Source organism: Carassius gibelio, chromosome B19 (assembly GCF_023724105.1).
Source record: "Carassius gibelio isolate Cgi1373 ecotype wild population from Czech Republic chromosome B19, carGib1.2-hapl.c, whole genome shotgun sequence".
In the NCBI taxonomy this organism is placed as follows: domain Eukaryota; kingdom Metazoa; phylum Chordata; class Actinopteri; order Cypriniformes; family Cyprinidae; genus Carassius; species Carassius gibelio.
This window is the reverse complement of record NC_068414.1, coordinates 24787734-24812332: the sequence shown is the minus strand read 5'-3', so window position 1 is coordinate 24812332 and position 24599 is coordinate 24787734. Positions and strand designations below refer to the sequence as shown.

At 33.3% G+C, this 24599-nt stretch overlaps 1 protein-coding gene and 1 long non-coding RNA gene across 3 annotated transcripts in view; both read left to right on the top strand.

Moving 5' to 3' along the window:
• The window catches only part of samd12 (sterile alpha motif domain containing 12), a 102783-nt gene that overhangs the window by 26177 nt on the left and 52007 nt on the right, over positions 1-24599 (top strand). The window lies entirely within an intron of this gene.
• On the top strand, positions 12987-16839 carry LOC127979495 (uncharacterized). The gene is made up of 5 exons (XR_008158800.1): positions 12987-13111; positions 13370-13469; positions 13837-13947; positions 15760-16156; positions 16317-16839. It is a non-coding gene; the product is annotated as an uncharacterized LOC127979495 (long non-coding RNA).

Below are 24599 nucleotides of genomic sequence, written 5' to 3'. Positions count from 1 at the left end.
TCTTTTGATTAAATTCCAAATGCCATTGTCCTCTTATCTAGTGATCAATATGGGCTCAGCAACAGGACAGTCCAAATAATGATAACAGTTCAATCTCCTTCAAGTGATTTGGACTTATTAAGTTGTCCTAGGGATGTCCTAGGAACTTTAGGAACACCGAAGATAAGCTGTTGCAGGACTTGACTTTGTATTTTTTCTTCTACACTTGTACTTTAGGCTTTATATAACTATATGGCAGTTGAACAGAAAAGTCACGGGTGAATATGAACCTTACATCAATCCTTCTGAACATGCATGAACTTCACTGATGATGTTTATACTTACCAGGGCCAAACCAAATGTTTTACTTTATATATTTTAGTAGTTGTAATGAGAATAATGTAAATGTTTCTTTATAATAGGCCTACTATTTTACTATATAAAAAAAAAAAAAAAAAAAACAGAAAAATGCTGAATTTTGGACATTTCTCCATTTGATTATATATGTAATATAGAAAATAATGTAATATATAAAAATATATTCTTCCATTTTCTGAATAAATGCAGCAGAACATTCCATTCAGCATCAGATTTACAGATTTTAAAAACTGGTTTTGAATCCTCACTGGCATTTTCCATTTAGAATTTGGTCCTCTGCCATGTAAAGTAGGTAATTTTGCTGCATAATCTTGCCTGTTGGATGGTACTCTGTATGGATCTGCGTAGGGACGTACTTGGCAGCTATGCACTCAGGCTCTTCGATAGTTTGAGGGGCTAGCGAGCCTGCCAGGTTGTGTATCTATACGTGTGTGTGTGTATGTGTGATAGAAAGAATGAGAGCATGAGAGGTCCTCTTGGGACTCATGAATGCAGCTGCGGTTAAACTATGTGAAGTATGCTACAGTATCACCTGAGGAGTTTCCTTCACCAGTCCAAGCAGCCTCAGTGTTTCTCAAGTACAGTCCTGCTTGTTCACCATGAGAGTTTTGTCAGAGAAATTGAGGTTAATTTCCATCTTTATAGGCCCCAGAGCCGCCCCAGCCCCCTTCTCTTTCTCCTTCTGTCTGTCATCCCTTCTGGTTGTTGGAGAAGTAATTAGCCAGGCTTTTGGATCACATGTAAAAGGGACAGGTCCCTAGAGTGACAGTGGAGGGAGAGAGAGCTTTAAGCTAATCCATTCATCAGGACTGAAGACTAGTATGCCAGTCCAGCAACCGGAGGGAGAAAGAGAGTGAATTTATCTGCCCTAATGTCTAACATACTGTATGTGGGAAGTCGTGGCCTAATGGTTAGAGGGTAGGACTCCCAATCGAAGGGTTGTGGGTTCTAGTCTCGGGCCGGACGGAATTGTGGGTGTGGGGAGTGCATGTACAGTTCTCTCTCCACCTTCAATACCATGACTTAGGTGCCCTTGAGCAAGGCATCGAACCCCCAACTGCTCCCCGGGCGCCGCAGCATAAATGGCTGCCCACTGCTCTGGGTGTGTGCTCACAGTGTGTGTGTGTGTGTGTGTGTGTGTGTGTGTGTACTTGTCTACCTATCCAACAGGGGACCATGGTGTCGTTACACACTCACCAACAGGGGACCTCAGAGCTAAGAGGGGACATTTTTCAGGTCCCCTGTTAGACATGCCTTAAATCATGCTAAAATCAACTGAAAAAGCCCCTGGTGAAGTTTTTTTAATTTTGACCAAGTGGGGACCTGGACGTGTGTGTGTGTTTAAACTCATTCTCAGCAGCGCCCCTGTAGGCCGGGGCAGGAACTGTAAGGGCAAATTCACACACGTCGTTCACACTCCTCTATTGTCTGAATGCCTGCTGTTCCAGAGAGACTCTGAGGCTCTGAGAGGAGATTGAACACAAACCAGTCTTTTAAACTCCTAAACTCTTCTAAAATCTTAAAACATTCATATTCTCAAACATCCAGGAAGACCACATTACAGTGAGGCAAAATAGTGTCTGAATTATTAGCATTATTATTTCACTCTAATGCTAAAAAAAGTTTATTTTTATATTTTTTACCCCAAAAATTTTTAACAGTGTATGTTGAATGTCAAGAACTGGTATTTTATTGTTATCATCAACATTGCCATTGCATGCACAGATAGTGAGAATGTGAAATATTGTTAAATGTAAGGTCAGCCAATCAGGCGTCACACTTCACCATCTAACAGGGGACCAGTGTGCTTATTTTTTTTAATGCAACAATCAATATATAATTTTGAAAAACTGACATATTATAACCAAAAATTCCTCATAAAGTAGACTACCAGTAAATTTGATACAAATTATTCTGACAATAGACCTGACGATATTTTGCTTAAGTGCTATCTGACATTATCAAGATGAATTTGTTCTGACAGTTTAACTGTGAGTTCTTGTCATCTTTTATTACCATTATCTTAACTATAGCAAATAAACTGTGATAGCGTTTGAAATGTTCAAGGTGTCTGAATAAATGTAGTTTTTACTGTATACATACACAATATACGTATATGTACTTATAATACTGACACATTGAGAAGTGTCATTATAGTTAGTTTGTTAGTACTTAGTTTCTTTATTTTTCAAATAATAATAATAGTAATAAAAAGTAGTAATATAATTAGAGTCAGCCAGCTGTCAACAGTTCAAGGGCAGAGGTAATGCCTCTTATAATTAACTATATATATATATAAAATTATCATTTATTTTTTTTACATTTATTTAACATTTTCTTGGCTTAACCCAAGTACACTTCTCAACGTATGAATGCAATCAAAACCCATTCCTGAGAAGGTCCTATCAGTGATGATAATTTGATCAGACAGATAGATGGATGGATGGATGGATGGATAGATAGAACAGATAGATGGAATAGTGCTAATGTTGATCTGAACACTTAGGTCCCCTGTTAAATGGTAAACTGCGACCTCTCTTTGGTTGCTTTGACATTTCTTGAAGATTTCATGTTGACTTTGAAAATATTCACTTGGCCAAATTTCTAAATCAATGTTACAATCAACATATATTGTAACATTGTATTATCATCCTTGCCATAGCATTCAGAGATGGTGAGAATGTGAATTATTGTTAAATCTAAGGTCAGCCAATCAGTTGTCACACTTCACCATCTAACAGGGGACCAGTGTGCTTTAGTCTAGTGAAATCACCACTACATGCACAGATCTGTTGCTGTGTATGTTTAGCATGTACAGTTTAGCCTGTGTGGAATTGTTTTTATTATCTGACTTTTTTCTGTTCAGCACAAACAAAAATGACCCTCATTGGCCGATAAGAAACATCAAAGGAGGATTCGTTGTAGAGTGTCTGACAAAATTAATGTCTTGTAATGTATAATGTACGCTCAGCACCACCGAGTGTTCCCGCGATCATTAAATCGAAACATGTACGCGTATTTAAAAGCAATTTTAATACCCCGCATTTTGAGAGTGACTCCCTGATGCTCGCAAGTTAGGCTTGATAACATATCTAGACTGTTATTAGTATGTAGGCTATAACAGGTTTTGTAGTTGTCTATAGATCTGTTATCTTTCTCTATTTGAACTTTGAATATATAGAGAGCACTTATTGTTTCTACTTAATAGAAACTATTATGTTATTTGTTATGTGTTTATTTGTATGTTCAGTTTGTGAAAAGAAGTTCACTTTCAGTCAGTCACTCTCAACGCCACATCAGTGATGACCGAAACATTGTGATCCCAATTCTAGAAGCTCATAATTCATGTACGGTTCCAGTGTCTAAAGAGACTCAGATAAAATCATGCAGGAGAGAATCCAGTTGAACAAAACCTTTTACAGAGCTTGAGTGTTGTTGTTTTTACTGCATATGATAATTCATACTCAGAAAGTAGAACTGAAATTATATTTATTACAGGATGATTTTTCCAGTCAAACATTTTTACACCAGTAGTTGGTCACTGAGATTCCTTTTTTTTTTATCTGTAAAAATCTTGTTTTGTGGCTTGAGTTAAGTGTTGGCATTAATGCTAATCAAACAATAAAAGGCGAGGAGAAAATAATTACATTAATTTCTCCAGTAAAGCATAATGATTAGTTTGTGTTAATTTACACCAACAAAACAAATTTACAGGTTAAAAAGAGCAGAAAGAGCTCTTTAAGATAACAATTGCATGTCAATACTTCTGACAGTAAAGAGTGCATGTGTTAGATAAAATGAGTTTGGTCCCCAGTTAGATGGTGATGTGTGACGCCTGTTAGACTGAATCACCTCTTCTTACATCACAGACACATTAACATTATATGTTAAGTTAAGAAACTACATTATATGTTAACTTAAGAAACAATATTATATGTTAACTTAAGAAACAACATTATATGTTAAGTTAAGAAACAACATTATATGTTAACTTAAGAAACAACATTATATGTTAACTTAAGAAACAATATTATATGTTAACTTAAGAAACAATATTATATGTTAACTTAAGAAACAATATTATATGTTAGCTTGCTGCATTGAAAAATTTCAATTGAGTTCAGTAAAACACCTTTTAACTATGCCACTTTAGCTGTTTAACACTGACATTTTTCAGAGGCTCCATTTTTAGGGTATTATCAGCATTGCCATTATATTCAGAAATAAATAAATAAATGTAATTTGTTAAATGTAAAGGCAACCAAACAGATCACGTCATACTTCACCATCTAACTGGGGACCGGTTTGATCTTGGAGGCCAATTTGTGCATTTTTTTAATAGATAGATAGATGGATAGATGGATGGATGGATGGATGGATGGATGGATGGATGGATGGATGGATGGAATAATGCTAATGTTGATCTGAACACTTAGGTCCCCTGTTAAATGGTAAACTGCGACATCTCTTTGGTTGCTTTGACATTTCTTCAGAATTTCATGTTGACTTTGAAAATATTCACTTGGCTAAATTTCTAAATCAATGTTACAATCAACATATATTGTAACATTGTATTATCATCCTTGCCATAGCATGCACAGATAGTGAGAATGTGAATTATTGTTAAATGTAAGGTCAGCTGATCAGGCGTCACACTTCACCATCTAACAGGGGACCAGTGTGCTTATTTTTTAAATGCAACAAGCAATATATAATTTTGAAAAACTGACATATTATAACCAAAAATTCCTCATAAAGTAGACTACCAGTAAATTTGATAAAAATTATTCTGACAATAGACCTGACCAAGTGCTATCTGACATTATCAAGATGAATTTGTTCTGACAGGTTAACTCTGAGTTCTTGTCATCTTTTATTGCCATTATCTAAACTATAGCAAATAAACTGTGATAGCGTTTGAAATGTTCAAGGTGTCTGAATAAATGTAGTTTTTACTGTATACATACACAATATACGTATATGTACTTATAATACTGACACATTGAGAAGTGTCATTATAGTTAGTTTCTTAGTACTTAGTTTCTTTATTTTTCAAATAATAATAATAGTAATAAAAAGTAGTAATATAATTAGAGTCAGCCAGCTGTCAACAGTTCAAGGGCAGAGGTAATGCCTCTTATAATTAACTATATATATATATATATATATATATATATATATATATATATATATATATATATATATATATATATATATATATATATATATATAAAATTATTATTATTTTTTTTACATTTCTTTGACATTTTCTTGGCTTAACCCAAGTACACTTCTCAACGTATGAATGCAACCAAAACCCATTCCTGAGAAGGTCCTATCAGTGATGATAATTTGATCAGACAGATAGATGGATGGATGGATAGATAGATAGATAGAACAGATGGATGGAATAGTGCTAATGTTGATCTGAACACTTAGGTCCCCTGTTAAATGGTAAACTGCGACATCTCTTTGGTTGCTTTGACATTTCTTGAAGATTTCGTGTTGACTTTGAAAATATTCACTTGGCTAAATTTCTAAATCAATGTTACAATCAACATATATTGTAACATTATATTATCATCCTTGCCATAGCATTCAGAGATGGTGAGAATGTGAAATATTGTTAAATGTAAGGTCAGCCGATCAGGCGTCACACTTCACCATCTAACAGGGGACCAGTGTGCTTTACTCTAGAGAAATCACCACTACATGCACAGATCTGTTGCTGTGTATGTTTAGCATGTACAGTTTAGTCTGTGTAGAAATGACCATGCAGTAGTGAACAAAATGGTGACCTAAACATGGAAACATTGAAATGAACTGATTTTGTTCAAGTGAAAAAAATTATTGAACATCATTGAACCAAATTTACACTTCAGTTTTCACCAACAAAACTTATGACATTGTTTGGGTAAAAACCAGCAGAAAGAGCTCTTTAAGGTAACAATTGCAGGTCAGTACGTTTAATAGTAAAGAGTGCATGTGTTAGATAAAATGAGTTTGGTCCCCAGTTAGATGGTGATGTGTGATACATGTCTGGCTGATTTGCCCTTTCTTGAATAACAAACGCACTATAAAGATTCTGTAGCTTAAAACTCAACAATTCTATTACTGACGAATACTGTTAAATTTAAAGGGTTTATCGTGGACTACGGTGTTTATAGTTTTTATTCGTTTAATACGCAAATTTTACATTATTTCGAGTTTAATGAAACACAACTTTTTTTCTGTCAAAAACAATTTTGTTTGACATGAGTAGCATATTTTACTAACTATTCAGCAGATGTTGTAAAAAATGCTTGAAAAAAATCTTACATTTCATCTTAAAATCTTAAATTTAATTTTAACAACAGTTTGTAAGTAAAAGTTCTTAATGTCAGTTTACAGTGAACCCTTGGCGTCAATATTTAGTTTGTCCATTTAGTGCAGTTTGTCCATGTGCAGGGTATTTCACTGGTTTCATTGAGATACCTTTGCATCAACAGACATGTTCTCTCATGTTTTCTCATTCAAAGCCATGGAGCGCCTGCATGTGGAGAAACAGTGTTTTCTGTCAATATGTGACCGGTTGAGAACGCTTGAGAGTTTACGCAGTGTGGAAATACACACAGAAGAGATTCTGTTAGAATAACTTTGGTCCCCAGTTAGATGGTGAACTGTGACGTCTATTTAGCTGATTTTGCCATGAGAAGCCTACTAATTTTAATTATATTTAGCCATTTTTTACATTATTTCTGAATGTAATAATGACATATGAGTTACACATATTATCTGTCTTTATACACAATTTTGACTATAATGTATATTAGTATATTACTTATATTACTAAAAATTACTTAAATTACTTTTGATTGTTCACTAGTAGTATTAATATGGTTTTATTTTTTTACAGTGTTTGTTGAACAGGTATTTTAGTGTTATGATCAACATTGGCGTTGCATGCACAGATAGTGAAGATGCTAAATGTAAAGTCAACCAGCATCACACTTGAGCATCTAACAGGGGACCAGTGTGCTTTAGTGTAGTCACATCACTTCTACACTCTAAAAACCCATAAGTTCTAAATACTCAATTTTTTTGTGGACACCAATTATCTAAAAAAAAAAAAAAGAATAATTAAGCAACTCTAATTTTTTTATTTACTTATACATTATAATAATTACATGAATTAATTTAGTCAAGTCAAGCTAAAAAGCTTCTTTTTTTTTGCTTAATGTTTAAGTGCAGTGTACTTAAAACTGTTTATCATACATAATGTTTTTCATTTAGCAATTATTTTGGTACTTTATAAATTACAAATACTAACTAAAAAAAGAATCAAAAACTCAAAAAAATATTCAGCCTTTTTTAAACCGCACGATCTGTGTATTTCTGAATGTGAAACACTGGAAGATCATCTCATCACAGCTGCAGTGTTGCAGGACATTTCATTGTCCATGATAACACAATCAGCAGGAGAGGGGCTTGTGTCAGTGATGTCTCGCTCAATTCATCCTAGAATAAGCACAGAGTGGAAAACTTTGTCGTCAGAGACTAAAGTAGACATTAATATGTAATGCCAACAGAGTGGGGAGAACTTTAACATCAGAACCCAGAAGAGTAATTCACCATCGTTCTAGAGCTGGGCGATATGGCCTAAAAAACAAACAAACAAAAAAACTAATTTTTTCATTAAAAAAATCTGATTTACAATTTTAATTGATTTTCCCCCTACTTAAAATCAATATTCAGATGACAAAGAAGTAGTTCCAAAGCAGTTAAAATGTCATTCTTTATAATTTAACAGTCAAATTTAAAACTGAGACAAGATATATAAAGGCAGAATTACCTTAAAGCTGGAAAGACCTTATTGTTTTTTATACTAGCCCATCATGCATCTAACCATCCACTCAGTGTTAAGAGATGTTCAGATTAAACTGCAGCTCTGCAGTGAGACAGTGTCATGGACGGAGGACAGAGCAAGTGGAAATATATTTTCTAGGCTATATTTTCCGTCTTGTAATGCCACAGGTTTAGGTTATTTATTGATTGATTTAAATATAAATTATTATTAATAGAGCAGACACTGTCTAACCATGTCTACACCGAACGTGAGAGTTGTGCCGTGCCCCGCTGAGCTAAAAGTGTGTCTAGACTTGATGACATCACACTACAGTGTCACATCATCTGAACGTAGTGTCAGTATATTTGATCATAAACAGAACGAGCATCAGTTCACTGATGGGGATCGTGTCACATCCAGTGTGGACAACATCAGACACAAATATTGAAGCAGTTATGTTCATTTTTGAAAAATGATGTTTTTAATAAATAGCTAAATAAGCAAAAAATAATAAAAATAAGCAAGCAAGCGCAAGTGTGGGGGTTTGATTCCCCGGGAACACATGATATGTAAAAATTGATAGCCTGAATGCACTGTAAGTCGCTTTGGATAAAATAAGAATAATTTAAATAAGAAAGTTTTAGGCTGTGAGTGTGTGCAGTTTACACTGTAGAAAATAAATAGAAGCATCGTCAAATTATGCTTACCACAGGCACTATTTTATTCATAAATTGAAAAACTCCATTAAAAAAAACATATGAAAATCTCAATGCAATGCACAGCTCTGACGTCATAGTTCTACCACTCTTATTTCAGATCTATTATGGCACTTAATTCTTACATTTTATGTCCTAAAGAACATTTATTCTCACACATGTACACTGGGAAAGCATGAAGGGCTCCTTTCATGTTGACATCATGTAAAAAAAAAAACTATAATAATAAAAAAACGGTGATGGAGGCAGTTAGTGTTTGTGATTTGCCCTCACATGAAGATCAGACGTTTAGAATGTGATGAATGTCTGTGGAATCCTGCAGGTCTCTGATATGGTGAAACCTAGAAAACCACAAAAACGTAAAGTGTTTAACCGACATTGGAAAAGAGAAAGCCAAGTCTGTGTCCTGTTAAGTTAGGTTTGCTCTTCAGCTCAACAGAAGTTACCTGAAGTGTTACGGCTCACTCTGTTATATTCAGCATCCAGCTCAGCCTGCAGTTTAAGAAAGATTTGTAAAGGTTTACTACAAGTTTGTACATTTCTTTTGTAATTTTAATATATTTCAATATTCATGTCTGTGTATAAGCTTAAACCTAATTTTGGATTAGTACTCTTAGAAGCTAGTTGTTTAAAAACAGACCAAAAAACAAACAAACACACGTTTACCAGGGCATTTCCCCAAAAAAGCACTGTCTGGCTAAGATGAGCGTAGAAACATTTGACACCAAATGGTCTCAACAATCGACTTGTTCATAATGCTTTTGAGAAACGCAGCCCTGAACATCACAGTTAACATCAGTGACATTCAAATCGTTTAGTGACGAAATGCCAGCTAACATTAAGATTAGTGCCCTTCTTAGACGTTAACATCATACTGTAAGCAGTGATGCTAAAATAGAATCCAGATCAATGCACATTCAAAAGCACTTGGGCGCTCTGTAAAAACAGCATTTCCCAAAAATAAAAACATCCCTTTATCGTGATATTCAATAAGACATTTTCACAATTGTTTTGATGTACTTACAAGTTGTTCCATAAGTTTGCTCCAGTCGCTTGAGATTATCCGCCGTGTTGAATGGATTCTTCTGAACGTCGATTAGAACAACAACGTGACGTCACGGAGTAAACTTAAAATTAATAATTTAAATAGAAAAGTCTACTCAAAACCCGACGTTAAGCCACACAAAAAAAAAAAAAACAATTCCTCATTCAGAAAATGTAATTTTTATAAGTTGCATCAATGATTTAAAAGACTTTAAATGCGGTGTTCTTAATCTTTTTACGTTAGTAGTACAGTTCAGGTTCAGACCTGTTGCTGTGTAAGTTTAGCATGTACAGTTTAGTCTGTGTAGAAATGACCATGCAATAGTGAACAAAATGGAGAACTTAACATTGAATCATACAGATATATATATACATACATATATATATATATATATATATATATATATATATATATATATATATATATATATATATATATATATATATATATATATATATATATATATATATATATATATATATATGTATCAGTATCTACAATGTGTATGATGGTCTTTCCTGGCTAGTGCATTATAAAAAAGTAAAATAAAATTGGATTATTTTTCAAGCTACATAATCTTAAATCAGATCAATCCGAATCAAAGTGACTTGTTTTAAGGAATCCCCACACCCCCAGTTCCCCCAGCAGTGTCTGGTAAACTGATGGTCTCCTCTCTTCATATGCTAATAACACTAATGCCTCCACATTATCACCTGGCCTCTCACAGCAAACAGATATTCAGACATACAAGCAAAGCCCAGAAAAGAAAGCAGGTCAATTTAAGTGTAATTTATAAATGAAATGATACAAATAGTATTTAATTATACCAGATATTAATTTATTATTATTAAATTTAGGTTGAAACTCAACATTTTAACAAAGTAGCTGTTTATATTTTAGGCATTGTATATTATTTTATTTTTAAATGCTAGATAAATAAAATAATATCATAGCAGTAAGTCAGGGGAATACTTTTATTAAGTCAGGCATTTGTTGAACACACTGCTGGGTACTTTTACAGTTACTTAAAAAAAAAAATACAGGAGACCTTCTTTCCCATAACATGCACCAATCCGGCATCAGGGTCTGTGGTCTCTCAAACACTGGATAATATCAGTAAAAAATATCATTTCCCTTAGGGCTTAAATGAACCTCATCATTTAAATATAGCTCAGGTTTGTCAAACACTATGTGTGGATGATGGACAATGCTCCATTAACACAGAGAACAAACTTGGCCAAAACATTGTTCACAAACTTCCTGACTCTGTCCACCTTTCCTCCAGTGGTGCCTCTGGTCGATTGAAGAAAGCATAATCTTCATTTGTTCAGTTCTTTCTTTAAGACACTGTTGGAAGAAAGGAAGGAGGTCACCCCAAACCACTGGAGCTGGGAGGACACACAGAGATTGGTGCCCATGGTTTCCCTTGCTTGCTTTCCACCACGACCAATGTAGCTGTCCAGATCCAGATTCTGCATGCAGCTGATAGAAAATATACAATACAAATTATTAATTATGGCTCAAATCTTTGGAGGTTCCATAATTGCTGAAAAATGTGTTTATAGGATGTTTAGTTTATAGTTATATTTCCAGTCTTTAACATGGACAGCCAAAACTCACAGGTTTAAACGTTAAAGCTGGTCCCTGAAACTGAAAGATATTCAAATCAATATACACTAACACTAAGAGGTTTACTTGTCTTGAAATGAGATTGACATCTATTATTCTTGTTGATTGTGGCAATTCCATTTTTGGGAATATATATTTTTGTATTCAGAACATTTTATATTCAAAATATATTGAGTAGCAACATACCTTTTTTTGAGGACTGAACTTTCTGATGAAGTGAAATTCTTCTTTAGAGTGAACAATGTGAACTGTTGACTTGACTTTTCTTAAAAGAAAAAAAAGGAAAGACAGTTTTGTTAAACATGTTTAAACATAGTTGCAACATTTGTAGAATAAGTGATTAGAAAATGTAGAACTTACTCATGTTGTAGGATATGTTCTCCTTTCTAGCAGCCAGAATCACTTTAACAGTGAGTGAATGTTCTGTGATTATAAAGCAGCACTTCCTCCAGCTGGAGAGCAATTGGTTACATCAGGATGTGATCACTGTCTGTATGATGCGGTCTGTATGACCGGTTATCTGTATGATCAGCATCTGTATGACCAGTCATCAGCGTGCTGGCCATTCTCTTATGCATTGCATCTCTACCTGACGAGTCACTCTATGTCTTATGTTTTTACTTAAGTTTAACTATTTCTGATGGCAAGAATGGCTGTTTTAGTGTTATTATCAACATTGTTGTTTCATAGATAAACAGAATATGAAATATTGATAAATGTAAAGCAACCAAACAGGCATCACAATTCACAGTCTCATTGGGGACCGTCTTTTACTCTTTCTCAATCCTTGACTCTTGGTCAAGAGCCCTTGGTGTCATTTATTAGTTTGTCCATTTAGTGCAGTTTTTCCATGTGCAGGGTATTTCACTGGCTTCATTAAGATACCTTTGCATCAACAGACGCTGTGGACAGGGACATTTATTACGTCAGTTTTGATGTCTTTTATTTCAAACTCAATTCAGCTGTATTTTATGATGACTGTGGTTATGGAGTGGAATTATTTTCAGCAATTAATACCTCAATGTTGAAACTTTTCACATAAACTTATTGTATGACTTCAGAAGACTTTGGATACAACACAAATACTTTTATAAACTTTTTTTTAAAATCCCTGATTATTTTTCAAACTACATAATCTTAAAGCAAACCAATCCCAGTCAAAGTGACTTGTTTTAAAGAATCCCCACATCCCCCAATTCCCCCAGCAGCGTCTGGTAAACTGATTGTTCCCTCTTTTTATATGTTAATGGCACCAATGTCTCCACATTCCTGAGCATTATCACCTGGCGCTTCAACGCAACAGTATCCGCGCTGACTGAGTCTTATACAATCACGCTCCAGATATCTGGGTTGGGTTGTATATATACTGTTTTCCTGACAGAATCTTCATTGATTTTTTTATTTTTTGTAAAAATAAAATTCTAAAACCTTGAAGGACAAACTGCTTTTTGAGATTCCTACATTGCCTACAAGGGACCACATACAACAAAGCCTACTAAGGCCATTTCTCATCTCTTTTTTCCATTCAAGACTGAAAAGGTAAGTTATACATTCTGAATTTAGATTCTGATAATATGTAAATAGTAGACTTAAAAAATAAATGTGTCAAATGCATGCAGACTGTTAAAATTTGTATGTAGTCTCTTAGTAAATGTTAGTGCTGTTTAATCTCTATTTACTGAATATATTTGTTCATTTATTGATTGATTGTTTTTTTTTTGTGTGGTTGTTTCTTAAATATTGTTTTTCATTTTGGCAAATGCAGTGTACCCTAAAAAGATCTTGAATATTTCACAGGAAAATGAGACCCAGAAGAGTCTGTCCTGAAAAGGAAGCTTTGAAATTCATCGCATCTGGGAAAGATAAAGACATATTTCAGTCAAGAGTCAAGAGAAAGGTAAGATATCATTCAAGACTCTGTCTCCAATACTGTATGACTGCAAATATTAATTAAATACTTGGCATAGTAGCTTATGAATTTCAAGAAGTGCACTGTGCAATGTTATTACTTGTTCATAGTGTGCAGTGTGAAAAAATACAGAAACAGAAATTATAGATAATCAGTGGCTTGAATATTTAGTGTATTTTAATTTTGATGCACAGTTATAAAGATTGTAATGTACTGATAATCATACTTGATAAAATATTAAATATTGATGATCATTGGAACTCGAAAACAACTGGGACACATATTAAACTTGTATCATAAATGTATGTATTCTCTAAAGCTAATATATGCATGTGTATGTGTTTGTGACCAACAGATTGTTGATGAACAGAAAAGAGCAGATTTGTGTGCATTTGTGACCACAAACATAACTAAAGGAGAAGAAATGATGTTGGACTGCGGAGATCCTGACTGCTCATGGAGACAGGTTTGTACATTTCTATTTCAATAACTTTAGCTCATATTTCAGTTATTTCATGAATTGTTATTTATTTGTAGTAGTCAAACTTCCTTTGAGTTTTAATGTAAAATAATGGAATTAACTTGGCAAACTTGTTACAAACAATTTTAAATCAGTTTGGTTTGGGATCAGTAAGATTTTTAAATGTCTTTAAAAGAATATTCTGCTCACCAAGTCTGCAAGTATTATCACAGTTTAAAGTAACAGCTCTCTCTATGTATATATATATATATATAGGCAAGATATCTATAGATATCTCGATATAGGTCTATTCAGTTTATTTTAAATAAATGCTGTAATTTTGACCTTTATTTTCATTGAATATCCTAAAAAGTACTATATATCACAGTTTCCACAAAACTATGAAGCAGGAAAATATGCTTTCAACACTGATAATATAAGAATCATTATTAATGATTGAGAACCAATAATAATTGATCATAAAAGAACATCAATTCTGCTAATTTAAATGATTTCTGAAGATCATTTGACACTGAAGAGTGGAGTAATGATGCTGACATATTTCACAATTTCAAATTCATTTTACAATATTTCTGATCAGGTAAATGCAGCCTTGATTAGCAGAAAAGTCTTCTTTTAAAAACACTAAACCAGTCTTCCTGACCCAGACTCACTGGTCAGGTGTTGATCATGTGAGAGGTGTGAATGTTTGTGGGGGAGAGAGAGAGCGTGAACAGAGCAGATAGCACTACAACACAATAGAGATTATTGATCAAAGTGAAGAAAAAACAATCCGCATTGGTATGGTCTTTACTATATTTCATAAAATAGTAGCACTTTCCCATAAGATGTCATTGGTTAACACTAGTTAACATGAAAATCACTTTTAAAGTGTTTATTAATGTTAGTAAACATGACTTTCATCATTAACAAATACAATGTTTGATTTTAATAATGTATTAATAAATATTATTTAATGGAGCTGAGCTAACATTAACAAAAAATAAACAGTTGTATTTTTTTTTATGTTAACAAAGCTTAAATATTTAAACAAATGTATTGCTCATTGTTAGTTAATGTGTCCTGTCCATCGCTCAGTGTTTTTAAATCAAACTTAAAGACTCATTTTTACACCCTTGCATTTGAGTGATGCGGTGTACGGTTCTTTTGATGTATGTTTTAATTTTTTTAAATGTGTATATATACATATTTTTTATTTTAATTTTTGATCTCTGTCGCTTTTAAAGTAACATTTTCTTGTAAAGCAGTTGGATCAATGCTGGTTGTGTTAATGTTGTGCTCTATAAATAGAAATTGAATTGACCTGACTTATTGTAAAGTGAAACTTTACACTTCAACACTTTATTTTAAGGGAATAATGCATTAGTAATCCAGAATAATGCATTAGTTAATCAATAATTATTGGCTTATTCTGGTCAATAAACTTGAATATCACTTAGTAAGAGCCACTCAATAATTGTGAAAAAGTTAATAATTAATTACTGGTTTGTTTATTCTTAACTAATGCACAATTCTGGATCCTTAAAATGTTAGGTTAATCACTAATTACTAGTGTGTTATTACATGAATTACATCTTTTAATTTGGGTCTGGGTTTGAGTATAAAAGGGGATACAAGTCAACAAGTTTAATGTATGCAATGATAAAATCAGTTTTACAAAAAAGAGCACTTGTTGAATTGTTCTGCATGTCACTTTCAGCGTTCATGACAATATAATTATTAATTGTATTAATTCTGTACAGCTTAGTCAGGTGGCCATTACTAGAGATTGTTATAAATGAATCTTCTATATTACAGGTAGCAGGATGCTTGGTCCATTACAGACGGATGGACAACACCCTTATCAGACTACTACACCCTCCACCCAGGATCCACTTGGTCTGTCTCTACATGTCAGAACGAGTAACTTCAGTCTTCAATGTGATGAAAGACTATCTTAAGCAGAATGATGAGCAAATCAGTGGAAGAGCATCCTACTATTGAGGAAAGCCTTCAGGAAGCCAAAACTATGTGCAAAGACTTATTGTAGAGTACAATAAGCATTAAAATGATTGGATATAAGTATTAGTGTGAATTTACAGGTTTGATCACCAGTCTTATCAAATATCAACCACAAACAGCTACAGCTCAGGAAAGACTTCAGCCTTCAGTCTCGGATACATCAGTAAATCAATAGTGCCATTAAATCAAAACGGTGTGATCCATTCACCATAAACAATATACAAGATCTAAAGATCATTGTCTTTTTGTGTTTTCAACTTTGAAAAGTATGTATTACTGACATTAATTTTTTTTAATTCATTCATATATTTATTCACTATATATATTTTTTATCTTTTAATTTTGTTAAATAGCAAGAGCCAGAAAGCCCTGGTCAGAAACAGAGAGGAAAGTCATAGAACACTGTTTCAAGATCTACTTGGAGGAAATGAAGGCTCCTGGAAAAGTGGACTGTGAAAGATGCATAAATGCAAACAGGATTCTAAAGGATAATGGAAGAGACTGGAAAACAGTTAAATACTTTGTGCTCAACAGAATAATTTCAGTTAAGAGAAGTTTGGGTGAACAGTGCTGAGCCCATAAACCCTGAGAGCGTGTGATGTGGAGTATCAGTGTTGAGTCCTAACTGTGCCGTGAAATCGACGGTCCATGTACATGAAGCATCAGTGCGTCATAGCATTGAAATGATTGACTACAGCTGTTTTCAGCTGCTGTTTGGGACTCTGTTTTAGACCTGTTATAACTTTGATGTAAGCCACTGTAATTTTGAACTATTTAATTTTTTTTTTAAATAAACAAATTTTATTATTTTCATTTTGATTTGTTGTTTTACTTTTCTTGGCAATGTTGATAATAAAAATGGAGCCCCTAAATCAAGTGCTGCTCTGAAAAATGTCAGTGTGTTAAACGACTAAAGTGCCAATGCTTAAAAAGTATTTTATTGTAGCTCTCCATACAACACCTGACACTAATACACACATAGAGGTCAAAACTCAAAAATATATATTGATTGTTGCATTGAGAATTTTCAGTTGGTTCTACAAATGTGCAAATGTTAAAAGACATTCAGTTCATCTAATTTACTGGAGCCAACTGAAGATTTTAATGAAGTAAATAAAAAAATAGAAAAACACTGGTCCCCTGTTAGATGGTGAAGTGTGACGCCTGATCAGCTGACCTTACATTTAACAATATTTCACATTCTCACCATCTCTGAATGTTATGGCAAGGATGATAATATAATGTTACAATATATGTTGATTGTAACATTGATTTAGAAATTTAGCCAAGTGAATATTTTCAAAGTCAACATGAAATTGGCAAGAAATGTCAAAGCAACCAAAGAGATGTCGCAGTTTACCATTTAACAGGGGACCTAAGTGTTCAGATCAACATTAGCACTATCTATCTATCTATCTATCTATCTATCTATCTATCTATCTATCTATCTATCTATCTATCTATACATCTATACATCTATACATCTATCCATCTATCTATTAAAAAAAAAAAAAAATCCCAATTGGCCTCCAAGATCAAACCGGTCCCCAGTTAGATGGTGAAGTATGACGTGATCTGTTTGGTTGCCTTTACATTTAACAAATTACTTTTATTTATTTATTTATTTCTGAATATAATGGCAATGCTGATAATACCCTAAAAATAGAGCCTCTGAAAAATGTCAGTGTTAAACAGCTAAAGTAGCCTGGTTAAAAGATATTTTACTGAACTCAACTGAAAATTTTCAATGCAGCAAGCTAACATATAATGTTGTTTCTTAAGTTAACATATAATATTGTTTCTTAAGTTAACATATAATGTAGTTTCTTAACTTAACATATAATATTGTTTCTTAAGTTAACATATAATGTTGTTTCTTAAGTTAACATATAATGTTGTTTCTTAACTTAACATATAATGTTGTTTCTTAAGTTAACATATAATATTGTTTCTTAAGTTAACATATAATGTAGTTTCTTAACTTAACATATAATGTTAATGTGTCTGTGATGTAAGAAGAGGTGATTCAGTCTAACAGGCGTCACACGTCACCATCTAACTGGGGACCAAACTCATTTTATCTAACACATGCACTCTTTACTGTCAGAAGTATTGACATGCAATTGTTATCTTAAAGAGCTCTTTCTGCTCTTTTTAACCTGTAAATTTGTTTTGTTGGTGTAAATTAACACAAACTAATCATTATGCTTTACTGGAGAAATTAATGTAATTATTTTCTCCTCGCCTTTTATTGTTTGATTAGCATTAATGCCAACACTTAACTCAAGCCACAAAACAAGATTTTTACAGATAAAAAAAAAGGAATCTCAGTGACCAACTACTGGTGTAAAAATGTTTGACTGGAAAAATCATCCTGTAATAAATATAATTTCAGTTCTACTTTCTGAGTATGAATTATCATATGCAGTAAAAACAACAACACTCAAGCTCTGTAAAAGGTTTTGTTCAACTGGATTCTCTCCTGCATGATTTTATCTGAGTCTCTTTAGACACTGGAACCGTACATGAATTATGAGCTTCTAGAATTGGGATCACAATCTGTCAGTCATCACTGATGTGACGTTGAGAGTGACCGACTGAAAGTGAACTTCTTTTCACAAACTGAACATACAAATAAACACATAACAAATAACATAATAGTCGTATTACGTAGAAACAATAAGTGCTTTCTATATATTCATAGTGCAAATTTTTCAAGCAAGACAGATCTATAGACAACTACAAAACCTGTCATACCCTACATACTAATGATATGTTATGAAGCCTAGTTTGCACGCATCAGGGAGACACTCTCAAAATGCGGGGTATTAAAATCCCTTTTAAATACGCGTACATGTTTCGATTTAATGATCGCGGGAACACTCAATGGTGCTGAGGGTACATTATAAATTACAAGACATTAATTTTGTCAGACACTCTACAACGAATCCTCCTTTGATGTTTCTTATCGGCCAATGAGGGTCATTTTTGTTTGTGCTGAACAAAAGAAAAAAGTCAGATAATAAAAACAATTCCACACAGGCTAAACTGTACATGCTAAACATACACAGCAACAGATCTGTGCATGTAGTGGTGATTTCACTAGACTAAAGCACACTGGTCCCCTGTTAGATGGTGAAGTGTGACGCCTGATTGGCTGACCTTAGATTTAACAATAATTCACATTCTCACCATCTCTGAATGCTATGGCAAGGATGATAATACAATGTTACAATATATGTTGATTGTAACATTGATTTAGAAATTTAGCCAAGTGAATATTTTCAAAGTCAACATGAAATCTTCAAGAAATGTCAAAGCAACCAAAGAGAGGTCGCAGTTTACCATTTAACAGGGGACCTAAGTGTTCAGATCAACATTAGCACTATTCCATCTATCTGTTCTATCTATCCATCCATCCATCCATCCATCCATCCATTTATCTGTCTGATCAAATTATCATCACTGATAGGACCTTCTCAGGAATGGGTTTTGATTTCATTCATACGTTGAGAAGTGTACTTGGGTTAAGCCAAGAAAATGTTAAATAAATGTAAAATATATATATATAGTTAATTATAAGAGACATTACCTCTGCCCTTGAACTGTTGACAGCTGGCTGACTCTAATTATATTACTATTTTTATTACTATTATTATTATTTGAAAAATAAAGAAACTAAGTACTAACAAACTAACTATAATGACACTTCTCAATGTGTCAGTATTATAAGTACATATACGTATATTGTGTATGTATACAGTAAAAACTACATTTATTCAGACACCTTGAACATTTCAAACGCTATCACAGTTTATTTGCTATAGTTTAGATAATGGTAATAAAAGATGACAAGAACTCAGAGTTAACCTGTCAGAACAAATTCATCTTGATAATGTCAGATAGCACTTAAACAAAAAATCGTCAGGTCTATTGGCAGAATAATTTTTGGTCCCAAATTTTTAGCAAATTTACTGGTAGTCCACTTTATGAAGAATTTCTGGTTATAATATGTCAGAGTTTTTCAAAATTATATATTGATTGTTGCATTAAAAAAATAAAATAAAAACACTGGTCCCCTGTTAGATGGTGAAGTGTGACGCCTGATCGACTGACCTTACATTTAACAATAATTCACATTCTCACCATCTCTGAATGCTATGGCAAGGATGATAATATAATGTTACAATATATGTTGATTGTAACATTGATTTAGAAATTTAGCCAAGTGAATATTTTCAAAGTCAACACGAAATCTTCAAGAAATGTCAAAGCAACCAAAGAGATGTCGCAGTTTACCATTTAACAGGGGACCTAAGTGTTCAGATCAACATTAGCACTATCTATCTATCTATCTATCTATCTATCTATCTATCTATCTATCTATCTATCTATCTATCTATCTATCTATCTTTAATAAAAAAATTTAGCCTCCAAGATCAAACCGGTCCCCAGTTAGATGGTGAAGCATGACGTGATCTGTTTGGTTGCCTTTACATTTAACAAATTACTTTTATTTATTTATTTATTTCTGAATATAATGGCAAAGCTGATAATACCCTAAAAATGGAGCCTCTGAAAAATGTCAGTGTTAAACAGCTAAAGTAGCCTGGTTAAAAGATATTTTACTGAACTCAACTGAAAATTTTCAATGCAGCAAGCTAACATATAATATTGTTTCTTAAGTTAACATATAATATTGTTTCTTAAGTTAACATATAATATTGTTTCTTAAGTTAACATATAATGTTGTTTCTTAAGTTAACATATAATATTGTTTCTTAAGTTAACATATAATGTTGTTTCTTAAGTTAACATATAATATTGTTTCTTAAGTTAACATATAATGTTGTTTCTTAAGTTAACATATAATATTGTTTCTTAACTTAACATATAATATTGTTTCTTAAGTTAACATATAATATTGTTTCTTAAGTTAACATATAATGTAGTTTCTTAACTTAACATATAATATTAATGTGTCTGTGATGTAAGAAGAGGTGATTCAGTCTAACAGGCGTCACACGTCACCATCTAACTGGGGACCAAACTCATTTTATCTAACACATGCACTCTTTACTGTCAGAAGTATTGACATGCAATTGTTATCTTAAAGAGCTCTTCATTTTACTTTATTTTTGCTATCGTCAAATTAACTATAGTGTCTTGTTTGTTTTGTCTTAATATTTTTTGGTTTGACTGAAACAAATATATATATATATATATATATATATATATATATATATATATATATATATATATATATATATATATATATATATCTGTGTGATTGCATTCATATATTGAGAAGTGCATTTGTATTAGTGTCAAGCCCAGAAAATATCTGCACCTCATACTAATTTATTAAACATTTTGGATTTCTATCAGAATATTTCTTCAATGGTGATATAGTGTGAATGTTTCAAAGTTTAGAGTTGCATTTAAATATAGTTAGATTGTAAAGAAACACTTGGTACAATTGCCCTAATGTTTGCACACACAGTTGCATTGCAGTCTATGGAGGTCCTCTGTTGGATAGGTAGACGTCACTCAGGTCCCCACTTGGCATGTTTTTAAAAAAAAATTTAAAATTCATTTTTTCAGTTATATTATGAAAAAAGACCTCAAATGAAAATTTTGTATGTAATTTTTGTTTCTTAAAAATGACCAGAATCACTGGTCCCCTCTTGGTCAGTGTAGAGCGATAGTCCCCTCTTAGTAACATAGACGTGTATGGGTGTGTGTGTGTGTGTGTGTGTGCATTTTGGTGGTGGTGTTAGCGCAGTGGATAAGACGCATGCCTTTGGTGTGAGAGACCCGGGTTCGAATCCACTGTGAGACACCAATGTGTCCCTGAGCAAGACACTTAACCCCTAGTTGCTCCAGAGGCGTGTGACCTCTGCCATATATAGCAATTGTAAGTCGCTTTGGATAAAAGCGTCAGCTAAATGAATAAATGTAAATGTAAATGTAAATGTGGATTGCAGCTCCTATAATATAATTATATGTTTGTGATTTTAAATGTTGCTTGCAAACCATTTAATCTACTACTTTTTGCGTATGCATCATTTAGGCTCTGATTTGAGATTGTAGCCTTAGTTAAATGGTTATTGTAGTAGCACTGTATAACAGTCACAACAGTATTCAGAAGCCAAGCCAAGGGTGGAGTGTGATTTCCAGCTGATCAGTATGCTGGAATCCAAGATGGTGTTACATTTTTGAAACCATTTCTCTGTTAGTTGCACAAAGATAAGTAGACACAGTAACGTGAACAAAGAAAACCGCAGTGATGGTGTTTGCACTAACACATGCTCAGCTCCTACTGGAAGGATCGACAAGAGACTTTAACGTCATTAAAACATGAAAAGGCCATTTTCGACACTCAAGGGCAAACAAACACATGATGCACAGGCTGCATATTTTTATAGCATGTAACATACATTTAATTTCTAATTATTTTTATTATAATTATTTAATATTTTATTATAAATAGTAATACATTAAATAGGAGCAGTAGTTTTAATACATTTCTTTATTCTTCTTTTACCTTTTACAGAAATTGTTTTGTTTAGTTAGCTTTCAATATGATTTTTGGGAATAGTCTCAAAACACTCAATATTAGGACATATTTATATTTTGAATCATCTTCAAGTGAAGCTCTATGTTTAATGTTATTTGCGCAATTGATGACCAACACATCTTGTGTCTATAGCAGACAATAATTTATGCTTTTTTGTTTTCTACCAGACTAAATTCTTTTGCATCCTTATCTTGCTGAGACAGCTGTTACCCAGTGACCTGTTCTTCCTGCTAAGTAACATCTAAGAAACATCTCAAATGTTTTTGTTGGACAGTTATTTGTTTAGAATGGCACATTTCCCATTTTTTTTCTCATGCACTCACATGTGTACTGTAACTCTTTTCCCATCTGTATATGTATTCCTCTCTTATTTTCTTTCTTTTCTGTTTTCACACTCTCTTCTGTTCTTTAACCAGGCTTTGACTCATCTTCTCAGTGAAACACTTATGGCAGTGATTCAGAGAGAAGGCACGCCGAGTTTCTGTTCCTCATTGAGGCGTTTCAGCCAAATGCTGCCAAATGAAGGGGTAGTTTGGCACTCTACCAACATACTGAAATACCTTACCCCGATCACCTCAACCTACACGCCTCACACATACTCCAATTTTCTGCTTCTAATGTTCCGTGACTAAAGAGGCCCCATCTGTGCTCATGGCGCCTCAATATTCTATTTAGAAATATAGATGGCATCAAAATGTGATACCGTTTGAGTTGATCAGACACAATAAAAGGGATTTTTTTGTTCTCATATTGTTTTATTGTAGGCTGTCCTATAAAATGATTCTAAAGAAAGGCCCATGTACATCTGTTTTTACTTTAAAAGAATCTTGTTCTTCTTAAGTATCTGACTTTTTTCCCAAGAAATATAAATGAACATCAAATCACTTCAATTTAACCGAGAATACAGATAATAAAATGTTCAGAGAATGTATTTAACTCAGGACGCAACAATACGGAGGACCTGATGGCCCAGGGCCAGTGTAAATTTGGAGTCAGTTACTGTGTTGAGACGTCTGGTCATGTATATTTGTTTTATGCCTTGCACATTTAAACATTTGGCTTTTTGCAATGTGTTGAATATTGTTCTTGCTAATTATATTGATTTAAATGTCACCAATGTACATCATTATTATTATTATTATATAGAGTGGCAGTTTTGTTGAGTGATTTGGGATCCTTATCAGTTAGAATGGTTTGAATTTTAAAAAAATCATCTAGTGCATTTCTTTTTTTCTTCTCCACATTATTCTTCTCTGCATTATTGCTTATTTTAATCATAAAGCTTACTACATGTATTATTTTATTTGCAATTTTCTAACAGATGTTTCCTGCCTTTTAATTATTGTAATTGTACTGATTTTTTAGAGGCTGCCCTGTCGTTTACTGATAAACTGTGCTACTTAATTTTTCTTTGTGTTCCCTTTGTCCTTTTAATTTCCGTTTTTTGCATTACCACATGAAATGCTCTCCAGTGGGTAAGGGTCAGCTAAATTGTTTGTTTGGTTAGCTTTCAGTGGATTTATTTTTTCAGTTCTACATAGCTTTCCTCTTCACCGGAGACATGCTGCGATTTAAACACGACCATTAAGAGAGAGTGAGGGAACAAGTGACAGGAGCAGAGCATCCACACTCATAATGCAACATAATCACTGAAAATTGTACTGTGCTCCATCTGAATACCATCCTTACCATAGATAATGATACAGTGTTTTATCTCTTTCACGAAAAACATCCAAATTAAAAATTTTCATCGCAGTGTAAATGCATTTGCAGGCTTTCTGCTTCGCTACCTCAAGGCGTTGTGTGAGATGGTACAATGGCTTTAACTTTATTGTGCACAAATGGCAGCTGTTAACTGGGGCATTGACAGGCACTATTATGACTTTTATCAGCACTGATATTAGGAGAATATTTGTGAGGCGATGATTAAAAATGACAGTGAACTTCATCTGACCTTGATCATATTTCTAGCTTTAGGAAAAAAATTCCAGTCTATTTCGTTTCACTAATTACAATATATTCTCGTTAGGTTCTTGTAATTTAGGTTATTACAATA